We start from the raw sequence: 15,339 nt of genomic DNA, 5'->3' as shown, positions 1-15,339 counted from the left end.
CCACTTGCATGTGCCTATTCTCTCTCTCTCTCAAAATAAACTTTAAAAAAAATGAGTTAGAGATAACCAGTACTGAAAAATCATGATGGATTAAAAATAACTGTAATCATGATGGATTAAAAATAACTGTAATTTTTCTGAGATTTCATTGTGTTAGGTATCTGCTAGTCCCTCAAATTAACCCTTTAAATTGGATACTTTTGCCAATAAATGGACATTGTATGAACTGTGATATGTTTACATGTATGAAACAGAAGCCCATCTCTGTGGCTTAACCTTGTAATAACATTTTATTCTCCTCACATAACAAGAGGTCTAAAGGAAGGGAGTCTAGGCCCCTTCTACAACTTTGTTCCATTATCTTCACAGGGAAGATTTTATCCTCATGCTTGTCTAATCATAGAGGCAAGATGGCTTCTCCCTCTTCAGATGTGCTGTAGCCTGGGAAAAGAGAAAGGGACACAAAGAATGTGTTAGAAAAACAGAAATAATCCTAGAAGTCTCTAGCAGAAATATACTTGTATCTCATTGCCTACATTCTTGTTACATTGCTACTCTTGGCTGCAACACTGTCTGAGAAGATGAGTATTTTATCTGGGAACATTGCCAACCTGAACAAAACGGGGTCCTGTCAGTAAGGGAGAAGTGGAGAATAGCTCTTAGGTAGGAAATTAGGACTGTCAAAGGAGTCACTGAATTCAGAATGCTTTATAATCACAACTGGTATTTTTAGTCAGTCTCAATTTTCAGAGTAATACTAAATATTAATAACTTCATTTTTGGTATATTTTGGGGTTTTATTTTTTCATGAATGGACATGGTTATTAATGAAATAGTATAAATACACATTTTACAAACTTTATTACCCTCATCATACAAGAAAGAATGAGGTCATTATAGGTCATTTATAGCTATAAATTAATAGCTTTTTATACTAGAATATTCTTCCTTTAATACACCTTATTAAATGGCGGTTCTAGGGTCCAAGTAATAACCAATACTAATTTCCTTTGGATAACATGCAAATTCTAAATCATAGGACTTAAATCCAAATTCTAAAGTTTTTCTAAGTTATTTACCAATATCAGTTTCAAATAACATTTCTTTAATGTCTACATACTGAATAGAGAACACGAAGTCCTAAATTACTTCTATAAGCTAAGTGTGGAACATTTATTAAAGAAACTCTTTTGTGTTTTATAGATCTTTTCTAACTGTAATATCTAAAATTTAGTATTTGTTGGATTAGTTTTTAAGGTATTAAAATTGTTACCTCATAAGAAACATTTTTTCCACACTTAGAAAAATACTTCTTACTGTATTCTATCTCCCACTAAAATGTAAATCTTAGTTTCTCTGGATTTCTAAAACCCAGACTTTAATAGTGGTTATCAGGTGGGACAGATTTTTTAATAATATTTAGATGGCAGGGGGAAAAGAGAAAATAGAGATATTGTTCTAATGTTCTGTCTAAATGGTACTCAGAAGTGAACATAGTACATTTTTCTGAATGCAAATCAAATACTAATTTATATTTAATGTAATATGATATTAGAGATTTACATCTAATTTCAAATCCTCTGTGAATTCAATTAGAATTAAGTCTATCTCCACTTACACATCTTATTGAATACATTTTTTCAAGTCTAATTCTGATCCTATAATTTGAGATGACTTGTACTTTATAAACATTCACATGCAAATATGATAGGGTGTCATATATCATGTGCTCATGGATTTTAGATAAAATATGATTTTCTCTAATTATAAAGAAAAACACAGAATCTTGCATATAAAAACTTGACCCTTATTTGCTTATAGCTAAGGAATTTAGGAACAAAGAATATACAAAAATGCAATTGAGAGACTAATCAAGTATGAATATTTAAACAAGGAAACTCTGCAAAAGGCAATGTCCTCCCTATTATATACGCACATGTAAAGTGTCTATTTTTGATATATAATACATGGATATATAAATCCTTGGTGATATTTTGAATGAAAAGAATTGCCAAATTAAGTCTTTAAGTAACTTTTTCTCTCATAATATCCGTTAAAGTGTACTCTATAGGGTAATTCTTCTTTGTCTTCTGGATAAAATCTTGGTTGGTGTCTTATAGCTGTTTTTAAATAATAAAAATCCCCCTGGTATTCAGTTACTTAAATGATTTCAATTCTAAAAGTGATAGGTACAGTCAGAGTAATAACCTTCTGCACTCACCTAATCCTCCATGCAACAGAAGGCAGGCCTGCAGTATACAGTGTGGCTTAGATAGATATTCGTCTATTTTCCAAACTTGTGTTTCTTTCTCTCCACAACTAACTTGTACTGCTTCTGATCATGCCAGGGTTCAAGATGGTGGATGGAAGAGAGGTCAGGGCATAGGAAAGATCCTGCCTACTAGTACTTTTGTACATTGTTCTCTGGTTTGACAGGTGTCAAAGACGACTCTTGTGTTTTTTTCCCTTGCAGGTTATTTCAGGGTATTTCAGTTCTTTGCAGGGTTCTTCAGACCATTACTTCTCTCTCCATTCATTGGTAAGCATCTCTCACCTGCACTTCATTATGATTTGGTTCTCAGGAGTTCATCTCTTCATAGACTCTCTGTTGGGATCTTATTGCTTATTAGGCAGCCCTTTTGGATAAAGTTCACTTAAGATGACTCCAGGCACCCTTATGTTTACTGCAGCATTATTTACAATAGCCAAGATATGGATGCAACCCAAATGTCCATCCACGGATGAAGAAAATGTGGTGTACATATACAATGTAATATCACTTAGTCAAAAAAATAATAAATGAGATTTTACCATTTGCAACAACATGGGTGGACCCAGAAGATAGAATGCTTAGTAGCATAATTCAGACAGAGAAAGACAAATAGCATATGATTTCACTCATATGTGGAATTTAAGAAACAAAATAAATGAAAAGAGGAAAAGAGATGGACAAAAAATCAGACTCTCAAATATGAAGAACAAACTGGTGGTTACCAGAGGGAGGTGGGTAGGGCATGGGTGAAACAGATAACGGGGATTAGGAGTATATTTATCATGATTAGAACTGAGTAATATACAGAATTGTTGAATCATTATATTGTACACATTGTACTGACACTAATAACACTGTAGGTTAATTATACTTCAATAAAAATGTTTAATGGCTACAACTCTATTAAAAAAGAAACAAAGAAAAAAAATGACTCCAGGCCAACTTTTACCCACATCTTTGTTGTCTACACCATCGTCATATATTTATGGTCAATTATCAGTTACAAACTAAGTTACCTTTCAAAACAGAACTCTCTATTCTGTTGTGACAACTGGTATTTTTCATATGCATATACAGATGTATTTTAATGAATAATATTAAGTTCAAAGCATCACTGAGTCATAGTTGTTTTGCAATAATGAATACAGTCCATGAAAAAAAGCTATTATGTGTAGTGAATATTATTTATTTATTGCTTATTAAAAACATGGAGATCGCTAAGATAGACCAACATCCTTCCTTTATGGACCAAAAAGTAAAGAATCAATTTAGCAAAAGCTGTTTTTGGCCAGGAACAGTGCAAAGTTTTATATGATGCACTCAAGAAACTATAGGGTCTAGAGTCAAACATATGTGGCTTTAAGTCCCATCTCCATTATGTATTAATTACACGAGGTTGACCAAATTCAATAAAGTATGTAATCTCAGCTTTTTCTTCTATCAAATGGGAATAATAACAGCCCTAGCAAATATATTGTTTTGATAATTAAGTAAAATGGGATATATATCACATTTAATAACTCCCTAATCGGTGTTAATTAATTTTGCCTTCAAACACTGGTCAAAAAAATTTTTTAATGATATAAAAAATCATTTCTTTCGGTATTCACTTTTACAAATATGATTTCTGAATTTAAAAATAACATATGAATATATACATATATATATTTACATCATTTTCAGGTCATTAAATTATTACAAGAGAGTAGCAAAGGCACAGATGATACAGTATGAAAATGAAGATCTTTGTTTTACTATACACATAAAACAAACTTGAAGCTGTCAAACTGTATTTTTTACAGTTTATTTTCCTAGATAAAGCAAAGGAACCAGCAGAAATAGGCATGGACTTCGACTGAATTAATCTTTGGAATTAGTAAACCAAGTAGAGAACCTCTAATTTTCACCATAGCAGAGGAGACACAGACCATTAGAGAAAAGTTCTCCAAGACTTCCTGAGAGAAAACTGTAAGAACTGGATAACATAGTCCTAGGGCTTGTATGATGCAAATGTCCATTGTTTACATGTTCACATCTCCTCTTCATCTCTGGACAAGTTATTTGTATTACTAGTCAAATAATAGTCATGCTACTGCTAAGTGGAATGGCTAGTATTAGATCTGTACCCACTTATTTACCCAAAGAGAAAACACTAGTATTTTTCCCACGTAGGTAGTGTCACTATGTCAGTATGTCACTATAACACTTCCCTGTTTGTTTATACTCCTCTCATAAATATGCATTCATTTCAAGATTCTGGGTGTGATGCATGCTTAATATGCTTTCTCCATGTAGTTAACAATGTTGTGAAGGATTAGGACAATCTTTTGCCCCCTTTAGTTTTCTATTCCAACGCAGATCCAGAACCAAACTGCAAGAGTCTACTGTATAACATCTCAATCACAGTCCTAGATAATGTCTTCCTCCAATATCTAAGATTCTAATATATGCTATGTTTAAATATTAATGAAACTTATTTGAGTGGGCTTTGAGATCAATATTATTTTTCAGGTCTCTTCAAAAATGTTAGTATTTTACTTATAAATAGGCCAGTGATTTATCTCTTCTTATGAAAAGTAAAGGGATTTGTGATATTAATTGGAAGTATCAGTATGAAATCATTTTAAAACATATAAGGGTAGTTAATATATTACATATAAATCCAATTGAAATCTTTCTCTATATATTTCCTAGCTCTGTCCACTGAAAGGACTTAGAAATAATGGCCCACTAATAGCAATAAATAAGTCAAAATATCCTATCTTGGTTTCTAAATATGATTCTTACTAAAAGGAACAAGGTTTCTTGGTGGGGATGTGGAGACAGATTCCAGAGTTGGGGAAGAGAAAAACTAATATAAAACTGGAACATTTTGTTATATAAGGAAGCAAAAAAGTATTCAAGTAATCAAAGGTACATGTCCAAAGGATAAGCAAACCATCTTGAAGGAGCCCCACAGGGCAAAGCAAATGATCTGAGCTTCAAAACAAAAACTATTAGTAGTAGATTCTATCCTATTAGATAAAATAAGAATCTAGGAGTACATATTAATATAAATTTTAAAGACAAGTAAAGGAACTGATATTACAGGCTTATACATTTATTTATTAGCTTAGTTCATTCAGTAAATTTGTATCATACAATTGTACCTCCAGTGAATTCAAGGGGAATCTGTAGGGTGGAAACCACTTCCTAACTGTGGATAAAGCCTCGAACATATGCCAATCATGTAGATAATTATCTCTTCAGACACTGACCAAGTGCCAGTATACTGGAAACTTCCTGGAGTGGGGGAAGCTCCAAGTATGTATTCCAATTCTGCATGGTTACTTTAATGCTATATCTCTGTCATCTCTTAATTTCTGGTGCTACCATATCTTCCTCCCACTGACCATGCCACATCTCCTGTAACTTTTCCTCGCAGGTTTTCATCCAGCTATTCTACCTCTGCCAGTCACTTGGGAATAGAAAAGCCCTCAGATTTCAAGTTAAGAACGAACACGGAGTTCTGGCAAATGAAGATCTCAAAGACAACTCTACTACTCTAAATTAAAAAGAGAAACCAACAAGCCACATAAAACATACTATTGTTATGGAACCTGGTCTGGATCACCTGGTGGAAGAACCAAGCAGCACTTGGAGATCTTGGAAGGCAGATTTTACACTGGCAGGCTCAGAGAAGATCACTCTCCAGAGGTCTGAGCTTTATCACAACCATGGGGGACAATTTATAGTCTGTTACTTCTGCATTCCGCATTAGTAGTAATTTGGCAAGCATGGTAGGAAGAAGAACCCAGAAGGGGAGTCTTTGGTCTGGGAATGGAATTTCCCTATCAGTCCTGTGGGCTATCTTATAACAGGTTTTTCCCTATCACTATTAAATCATGATTTTCATTAAAGAGTACCTAGTTCTCCATGCCAACATATTTAAAAGTAGGATGAAAATCTGGGGCGCCTCGGTGGCTTAGTCGGTTAAGCGTCCGACTTTCGCTTAGGTCATGATCTCGTGGTTCGTGGGTTCGAGCCCCGCGTCGGGCTCTGTGCTGACTGCCAGCTCAGAGCCTGGAGCCTGTTTCAGAGTCTGTGACTCCCTCTCTCTCTGACCCTCCCCTGCTCACGCTGTCTCTCTCTCTCTCTCCTAGAAATAAATAAAAAACATTTAAAAAAAAAATTTAAAAGTAGGATGAAAATCTATCCTAAATATGCTGAACAGAAAAAACTAAGTTGAAAACTGTGTCAGAAATTAATATTTTTACAATATGTGTACAAGTGTAGTTTCCATTAAATATGAATGATTATATTTCATTTAACATTCTACTGTTTTGAAATGAAATCATAAACATCCTAGCAGCTACAGAATATAGCTAGAGTGAAGAGTTCGTTTATAGCTGTTAACTACAATAAGTATGTCATGGAAACTGTTCTGAAGATGAAACTTACATTAGTTAAGTCATAACAATAAAAGATAACCGACTGATTTACTTAATAATGATTTATTGAGTGTCTAATTCTACAACTAGTATTATATACTATATAGTACTACTAGTAATTTTGGATCGTATGTAGTCAGGGATGAATTACAATAACATCCCTGTCCTAAAGAAACACCAGTGATAAAAGCAGATAGGTAAATCAATAAATGTAAAGCCGAGTCTCAAGTGCACAAGTCAATGGTAGCACAAAGACTGAGTGACTCGATGGATGGTAGGCAGGAGAGGAGAGATGGCTTCCTAAAAGAGGGAATGCTTGAGGTAGAGTTTAAGAGAGGATTCAGTTTACCATCCCAGAACAAATGAATGAGGCTATTAATCAAAAGAAACAGGTTATATAAAATCACAGAGGCACTGACTAGCAGTAAGCATGGTGAGAAGGGATCAGGGGAGTATTAAATTTCAAGCAGGGTCCAATTTGTGAAAGACCTTATATAGATTAACCTAAGGGAAAGTATAATAGAATGCATAATACAAATGAAAATTACCTGGTCTCTGACATGTCAAGTTCCTTACTACTTCAGGTCCTAGATATTTCTTTTTCCTCTGTCTGAAAATTCCTCCCCATAGAATTTTTCGCAACTGGAGATTATACCTCATTCAAGTCCTGGCTTAAATATTACCTCCTAGGAAGCACCTCTCTATACCATCCAACTATATTATTGCCACCCTACCATACCACCGATTAACCTGCCATTTCCTTTCTTTTTAAGTCAATATAGAGAGATTAGAAACACAGAATAAATACCAATTTCACTTCATGTAACATACCCACCTGCCCTTGATTTTTAATGTCTTTGTAAACTACACTGAGAAAATCGTGGAAATTGCTAAGCAACGTTTAATGTAGTACAGACTCGAGGGATTTGTTGGCTGGCATCTTCCTTTTATCCTGTAACATATAAACACATTTTGTTCCCTAGTAGCCATAGGAGTATAAGTAAAGCAGAAGAAACCCTTTCAGAGATATTTGTGTTTTATTATCTCAAGGATAAATCTCTAATGCAAAATCATCAAGCAATATGACAAAACATACTGAAGTATTTTGGAGAGAGCAGAAAAGGTGTTTCTAGCCCTTAAAATCATATGCAAATCTTCCTATCCTTGAGGAGAGACTTACATTTGTCTCCAGGGAAAAGGGCTAGGAAGTAAATCTCCATTAGTATTGGGAAAACTTAAACTTCTTTTATTTAGCTTCCTGCTGAAGTGGGAGCTTCAGGGTATGTTTATATATAAACTGACATCCTTTAAAATATTTTGGGGCCTTCAAGAGGAAAATGCAATGTTTATTCTTCTTGTGTTATGCAAGACATCTGAATAAGGAGTCTCTGAACTTCTGCAGTCACACAATCAAATTACCAAGTGTATAGGACCTTTTACCTTTTCAATTTTAATTTAGAAAAAAATCAAAACCTATGTTACTAAGTGGAGGAATTACTTCCTTATTTCTAGTTCTATCAAGATACTGTTGACAACAGAAATAAATATTTAAATATGGCCTAAATCAGGAAGCATAATTATATTGTAATGAAAATGTCCTCAAAATTTTGAAATTTTATTAAAATGGCAGTCATCATACTATAAAAGACTAGAATATGCAAATTCTTTCATTAAGACTCAAAACCAGATGAAAGTCACTTAAATCCAGACCGTATAAAACTACTAATTGACCAATATCACAGCCAATATTAACTGTAGGTAAAATATTCATAATTGTCTCTAACATGATCTGAAATTTATTAAATATTTATGTAAAATTTTGAAATGTATAATATTTTTCATTATACAGTTTTAGTTACAAAAGGTATACTTTGCAATAAACGTATATTAATTGCATTTATAATACTAAAATTGTGATGGTGGTCTTAAAATATCTGATAGATTTAGGGTCAGTGAATTACTCATGAAAAGGCTTAGATGTTGTTTTGAAAGAGGATCAAAAGTGATCCCACCAAATTAACATGAAGCAATAAGAGCAGCAGTTGGGTCAAAAGAACACATGAGATATTAAGGGTGTTTATAAGACGAAAGTAATAGGCCTATTATGTGCAGTCTTGGTAAAATCAGATGTGGGGAATGTGCTAAAAAGAGTATTTGCAAACTGAAATTACTTGAAGATATTAAATATTTATCTTCAGAGAGAGAGAACCTCAAGGAGGATCCATGTTTAGTGTGTCTAATACGGGTCTTAATCCCATGACCCTGGAATCATGACCTGAGCTGACATTGAGTCAGTCAACTGACTGAGCCACCCAGACACCCTGTTACTTTAAGATATTAAACAGATGATGGAGACCTGGTCCTGGATATTGCTGGTATTATAATATTGCTGGTATTACAAAAGTAGTGAGGTGTTAATACTTAATGATTTAGCGAACATGGATCCACAACAAACAAGTCATGCTTTATAAGTAAAAACGTGCATTTGACTTGTTCTTTAAAAAAGTTTTTTAAGTTGTATTTATTTATTTTGAGAGAGAGAGAGAGAGAGAATGAGAGAGAGAGAAAGAGAGCATGAGCAGGGGAGGGGCAGAGAAAGGAAGAAAGAGAATCCTAAGCAGGCTCTGTTCTGTCAGTAGGAGCCCAAGGCAGGGCTCAAACTCAACAACTGTGAGATCATGACCTGAGCTGAAATCAAGAGTGCAATGCTTAACCAACTGAGCTACAAGGCACCCCACATATGACTTGTTCTTTATGAAGCTATGCTAGTATCATGTTATCACTTCTTTCTTTTGATATCCTAATTTTTATGGTCTATAGTTTGTGGAGTGCATCATTCTCTCCTTGCGAACCACATTACAGTTTTGTTTTTCACTCATCTTCTAATGAGTCCCCTAATGTCCACTTTCCTTCAGATTATAGACAATGACTTGCCAAACTTCCTAATTCTTTTACTGCTCTAAGATTTAGTTGAGATTAACTTGGAAGATTAAAATCTTTAATCTGAAGGAATTAAATGATTTCCAATTATTCTGTGACCCATCTTTTTTTTTTTTTAATGTTTATTTATTTTTGAGAGACCGAGATAGAGCATGAGAGGGGAGGGGCAGAGAGAGAGGGAGACACAGAATCGGAAGCAGGCTCCAGGCTCTGAGCTGTCAGCACAGAGCCTGATGAGGGGCTTGAATCCCACTAATCGTGAGATCACAGCCTGAGCTGAAGTTGGACACTTAAATGAGCCACCCAGGTGCCCTGTGACCCATCTTAATCTACAGTTTTCTCTTAAAAAATTTAAACTCTTTTTACTTTTAAAAATATTCTCAATAGATAAAATGACAGACAACTGTCTCAAAACCTTACTAGCTTTCAAAAGTTCTTGCTGTTCTTGATCTTTTGAAATACATTTTTAAATGTTGGGTATACTTTACTAGCATGAGTTGAATCTTTGCTTAATAGATACATTTTCATATTAAATAAAATAGGTAAATATTCACTGCAGTTACGTGTTTCTTTTTTCCCCTGGTACTGTATTTCATTTTATTCATTCAACTTCTGTGAAGAACACAAACATGAGCCATGTTATTAAAAAAACTATATCCTAGAAGTGAGGTTGAGATAAGTCTAATTTCGTAATAAAAGTCAGTAAGAAATGTGATGAAAAGGATCACGTTGCATTTCATAGGAGTTCAGTAGACATGATAACTCTCAGCTGATTATATATAAGTAAAAGAGGTTTATTTAGATTGGACTTTCAAAGAATTTCATACCCAAGTCAACTGATTGGGTTTCAGTGGACCTATAAATTACATGAAATGATATATAGTATTTGGAAGATATATCTTTCTGTGCTTCTGTAGTAGGGCAGTAGGACAGAATAAGATGACTAGTATTCATCATATTCTGAAAAATACTCATGACACTCACAATGGTTAAAAGCAAACCACACCAACACAAAACAGTATTTGGAGAGGCTTCAAAATTCTTGGAGTATGATTAGAAATACATTCTCACTGCCTACAATTATTCATCAGCATTTTTGCTTCTCAGTAAAATGCCTCAGGAAGCACGATGAAGTCTCCCTTGAATTTTTGGAAATATGCTTTTCCAAAGACGAGAAAATACATCTGTCCCTAACCATTTAAAACGAGAGTATGTTTACTTTCTTTCCATAACTTTTATACCTAAAGATTGTCCGCTACTGACAAAACTGAGTTTATGATACCGTCCCTTTGTGCTTCTTCCTTGTAATGGAAGCTGTTGTCATTTTAAATTAACAGCAGAAATGATTAAAAAAAAACAACAGGCAAGATTAAAATATGGGCAGTAGAAATATTAAAAATCCATGTAGGATGTTTTAAGTTTATTTTAAAATTTATGATGTGAATTGATGGGAAACTGAATACATATCCTAAGGTGATCTATAGAGGGGAAAAAGGATAAATTGAGATGTGTATTTGGAAAAGAAAAGGAATAATAATATGAAAAAAGCAGAAAAGAGTGTTTTATAGATAAAGTTTACTGTAAGGATGAAAGCATGAAAAAATGGTAAAATGGTTTTAAAAGACTTATAGACACGAAGCAGAAAGTGACAGAAATTGAACTACTCACTTTAATAAGAAAAAGTGGGAGACAGATATAGCTACTTGATGGCATGAAATTGAGGTACCTGAATTTCTGAAGTGTTTTAAAAAATCTAGTAAGGAGGGCCTAAAAGTATAAAAAGGTATGAAAATATCTTTTTGAGTTTAGTAGAATGTGAACTGATGATAAAAGACTGACAGGCACAGAATAAGTAAAAAGCAAAACAGAAAGATAAATTCAGATACTGACATTTAAGAAGTATCCCTGTATAGCACTATATGAAAAGGTATACATTTCCAGGTCCAAATACAGCATTAGCCTACTGTGTTTTGTGCATATGTTGAATAGGTAGCTAAAGTATCAAGAGTTTTTACTTAAGTACCCATTATATTTTACCAAAAATATTGTAATTACTTTGTAAAGTTACGGAACAACAATAAAAATATTATCATGTTTTCATTTATTGAACTGGTCAAATTTCTCCATTTGTGAACTGTGTAGTTAAGGTGAAACAATTATTTAAATGTTTTTGCAGTTCTCTGTTCCCAATTTGTATATCCTATAAATGGTCCAGGAACTTCACACAAAAAGGTGCTTTATAAGGACAAAACTCACATCATTCAAAACTTTCTAGCAACTACAATGATCTAACATCGTCATAGACTTACGTAGTCAAAATTTGCCAGTTCCCACATCTTTTTGCACAATGGACAAATTGACACTTTTGCACTAGGTAACTGACATTGTTTGAAAGGAAGTTCCTGCATTGTGGAGACATTACCATAAATTCTATCCCAATCATATAACGACACTGAAAAATAATAGGACGGTACTATGAAATGCAGAAGCACAATCAATGACCATTAATTCTAGAATAAAAAGAGACAGTTCTGGCTCTCCCATGCAAATTTAATTGACATAAATCTAAAAGTTACCATTATCAAAATATTTGAACTTTTCACGTAAGGAGAATTAGTACTATAACGTAATTAGATAAAATGCCAATGGAATATGCAGTTCTGTGCAAGTGTTTGAAGGCATCTAAGCCCTAAACCTTCCTCTCACTAACTTCAAGAACCTTGATTTCTCAACATTCAATCCTCTCCTTAGACTACAATCTTTTTTTTTTTCCACTGATCTTTCTTCTCTTCTCTGCCTAGTAAAAGATTTTATAAACCAGAGTTCAGTGTTTTTCTCTTCTCATATTTTGCACAGTGTTGGGTAAGGCTGAAGAGCCAAGGTTTCAAAGTTTGCAGACACATCTATCTTTGTAGCCCAAATTCTCTTTCTAGGACTTGGGCTTGCAAATCTAGTCCCGAAGCTATAGATACCCATGGAGTCACCAGGCTGGGCTATGAAACCAACAGATAAACATAGCAAATCCTTCTGGAACATCTTTCAGGCAAAATTTTGGGGGAAAATCATTTTATATCCATATAAATATAAATCTATTATAGAGCAAAAATTTCTATGAATTTTTAGGTAAAAGTGGGGGATTTCAAATAAGATTACTCTTGGCTGGGAGTGGGTAAGAATATAATTTGTTAGAGATATTTTGATAGAAAAGTCTGAAAAGCTTGGTATTATGCTAAATAAATCTACCTTATAAATATGGATTGGTATTTTTGTGTGTGAATACTGAAGCAGAAGTGAAAGGAGGTTTAATAATGGGAATGGCCACAGACAAACCATGGAGTGTGTCAAGTTTACTCTCCACTACCATCATCACCACCAATATCACCTCTCAGACCCTGTCCCAAGCTCTTGAAGAATCTAGCTTCTTTTCTCAACCTCAGTCTCACCGCTAAGCACGTTTTCTGTTTTTTCTTCATCAGTATGTGTTCTTCTGCATTCCATCCCCTTAAGACATTAGTATGGGCATAAAGAGATTATCATTAAATTACTAAAGACAAAAATTCATATTAAGGTGGCAGTCATATATTGAAATTTTATATGCTATCACTCAGGATATATCTGTTATTAGGTAGAATTCTCCTGAGAATTTACATTGTGCCAGAGAATGTGCAAGGTGATAGGAATGCTTATCTTTCTTCAGCCTTTAAGATTTCCAAACTATTTTTTAATAGCATGCAATATCTAGTGTCATGTTCTACACGCAGAGTGTCAGAAATGAAAAAATTCTTTGACACAGGCATCAAACTCGGAAAGGGTAAAGCAGACAAGAAGAAATAAGGCAACTGTGAAGAATTCCAGAATAGAAGATAATCAAATTAGTCTTAATCTAGCATTTCAAAATGATTGTTATTTCAGTCATTTTTCATAGTGCTGTAAACCGGAACAACCTAGGACTCACAACTATTTGCTTTCATCTCTGAAAAGTTAGTGAAGTCAACGGACCAACAAATACTATATTTATTTGATGATAATATATCTGACAGAAAATGCTGTTTTTTTCACTCCTAGGAAACAACCTAATAAGTCCTCAGAATACATGTATTTCTTAAAGAAAATATCCCCATTTTCTTTTTTACTACCAGATTTCAGTGCATTTAAATTTTACATGATGCTCACACAACCTTGTCACATATATTACCACCTTTTTACAGATGAGGGAGCAGGTTCTGAGAGGCTTTGTGATTTAATCAAGGTTATACCGCTAAAGGCAGGATCCCAATTTCTGAGTCCCTAGATGGTGCTCTCCTCGGGGTTCTACATGATCCCTTTACACCTGTAGCAGTCAAGATCCAGGCAGGAGACAGAAATAACACCATCACTGAAAGGGAAAAGCTAATATGAAGAAGTATTAACTAGTAAAAGGAGAGTGACTGCTAACTGAGGAGATTACTGGTGAATACAGGAGGAGTGGTTTAGGGAGCAGCCAGTACTTCTGGGGCTGTGGGAAAGTAGGCAATAACTTAGGTAATAACTTAGAGGAACCATTCTTCCATCCTTGTCCTCTATGCTACCAAGCCAGGGACACAGACCTTATTGGAGATAATGTGGCTGTGGCCCAACCTATGGCAATGCAATTCACTAGGTGTCACAGACTGGGCTGGTGAGGAAATCACCAGCTGCGGTGCCAGTGAAACTTATTAGGAACCCACCTGCTGGGAAGCCAGCACAGCTTATTGGGAAGCCACACACTGGGGAATCAGCCAACTTAGCTAACGGTGTGAAACACTGATCTCTTGCACACCACTGGCCAGAAAGCCACCCACTGACCACATCCTAAGAGCAAGAAGAAAGATGAGCCCCCACCCCTTTTTATGCAGCGTCCCTCCAGTACCTTTTGCTGACAAGTCCTGGCATTGGGCCAACTGAGAACAAAGCAATGTTTACATGTTCCAGCCCCAAATACCACACCTCAGAACAAAGATGAATTAGGAGCTGAGAATCACTAGATTGTTGGCACACACCTCAATGACTCTCCTGGGTTCTTGAGGGGGAAACACTTTTATAACCAAACTCCTACTCCATTTGTCTTCCTTTCCTCCCCCCCACCCCCGGCCCAATTACCCCTACTATGAAATGCAGACCTAACCTTTGGGGATGCCATGTACTCATTGCTGGTAGGACACATAGTTAAGTGCATGAGGAGAGTACAACACAGTGAATGAGACCAGGTCTGGAGCCAAAACATTTGGGTCTGAATATTAGCTTCACCACTGACTACATTTGCAGCCTTGCAAAAGCTAATCTCTGTATGCCTCAGTCTCCTTATCTGTAAAAGGGGATGATAATAATATCTACTTTATAAAGATTTCAGGAGAAATAAATGTAAAGCCTATAGAATAGTAAATCGCATGCAGTTTGAATTTGATAAATATTAGTATTACTCATACCTGTTAGTTTGTAATTGGTGTTTAAAAATGCATGTTCAGTTCTCATTTTCAATTTCCATTTGGTCTGTATTTCATAATGCTAAAACCCTACTTGTTTGGGTGAGACTGGGCTAAGTACCAAAATCCAGCCCCCTCCTGAGCATTGTGTTCAGCTCTGACTTCAGATCCTGGCACTGCCCCTGGCTCACAGAAAAGTCCTCATAGCAGGAGCCAACCCGTTGGGGATCCATCTTCTCATGGGTGGAGGGGGGAA

The 15,339-nt window shown here is 35.0% G+C and overlaps 1 long non-coding RNA gene across 1 annotated transcript in view; it reads right to left on the bottom strand.

Annotated features, from left to right (window-relative positions):
- Positions 1-271: 271 nt before the first annotated feature.
- LOC144228928 (uncharacterized) overlaps positions 272-15,339 on the bottom strand; it is a 16,211-nt gene continuing 1,143 nt past the window's right edge. Inside the window, exon 2 of the long non-coding RNA XR_013334308.1 lies at positions 272-441. This is a non-coding gene — a long non-coding RNA (uncharacterized LOC144228928). The remainder of the gene's footprint in view (positions 442-15,339) is intronic.

Source organism: Crocuta crocuta, unplaced genomic scaffold (genome assembly GCF_008692635.1).
Source record: "Crocuta crocuta isolate KB4526 unplaced genomic scaffold, BGI_CrCroc_1.0 scaffold432, whole genome shotgun sequence".
Classification (NCBI taxonomy): domain Eukaryota; kingdom Metazoa; phylum Chordata; class Mammalia; order Carnivora; family Hyaenidae; genus Crocuta; species Crocuta crocuta.
This window is presented reverse-complemented; position numbering and strand designations above follow the sequence as displayed.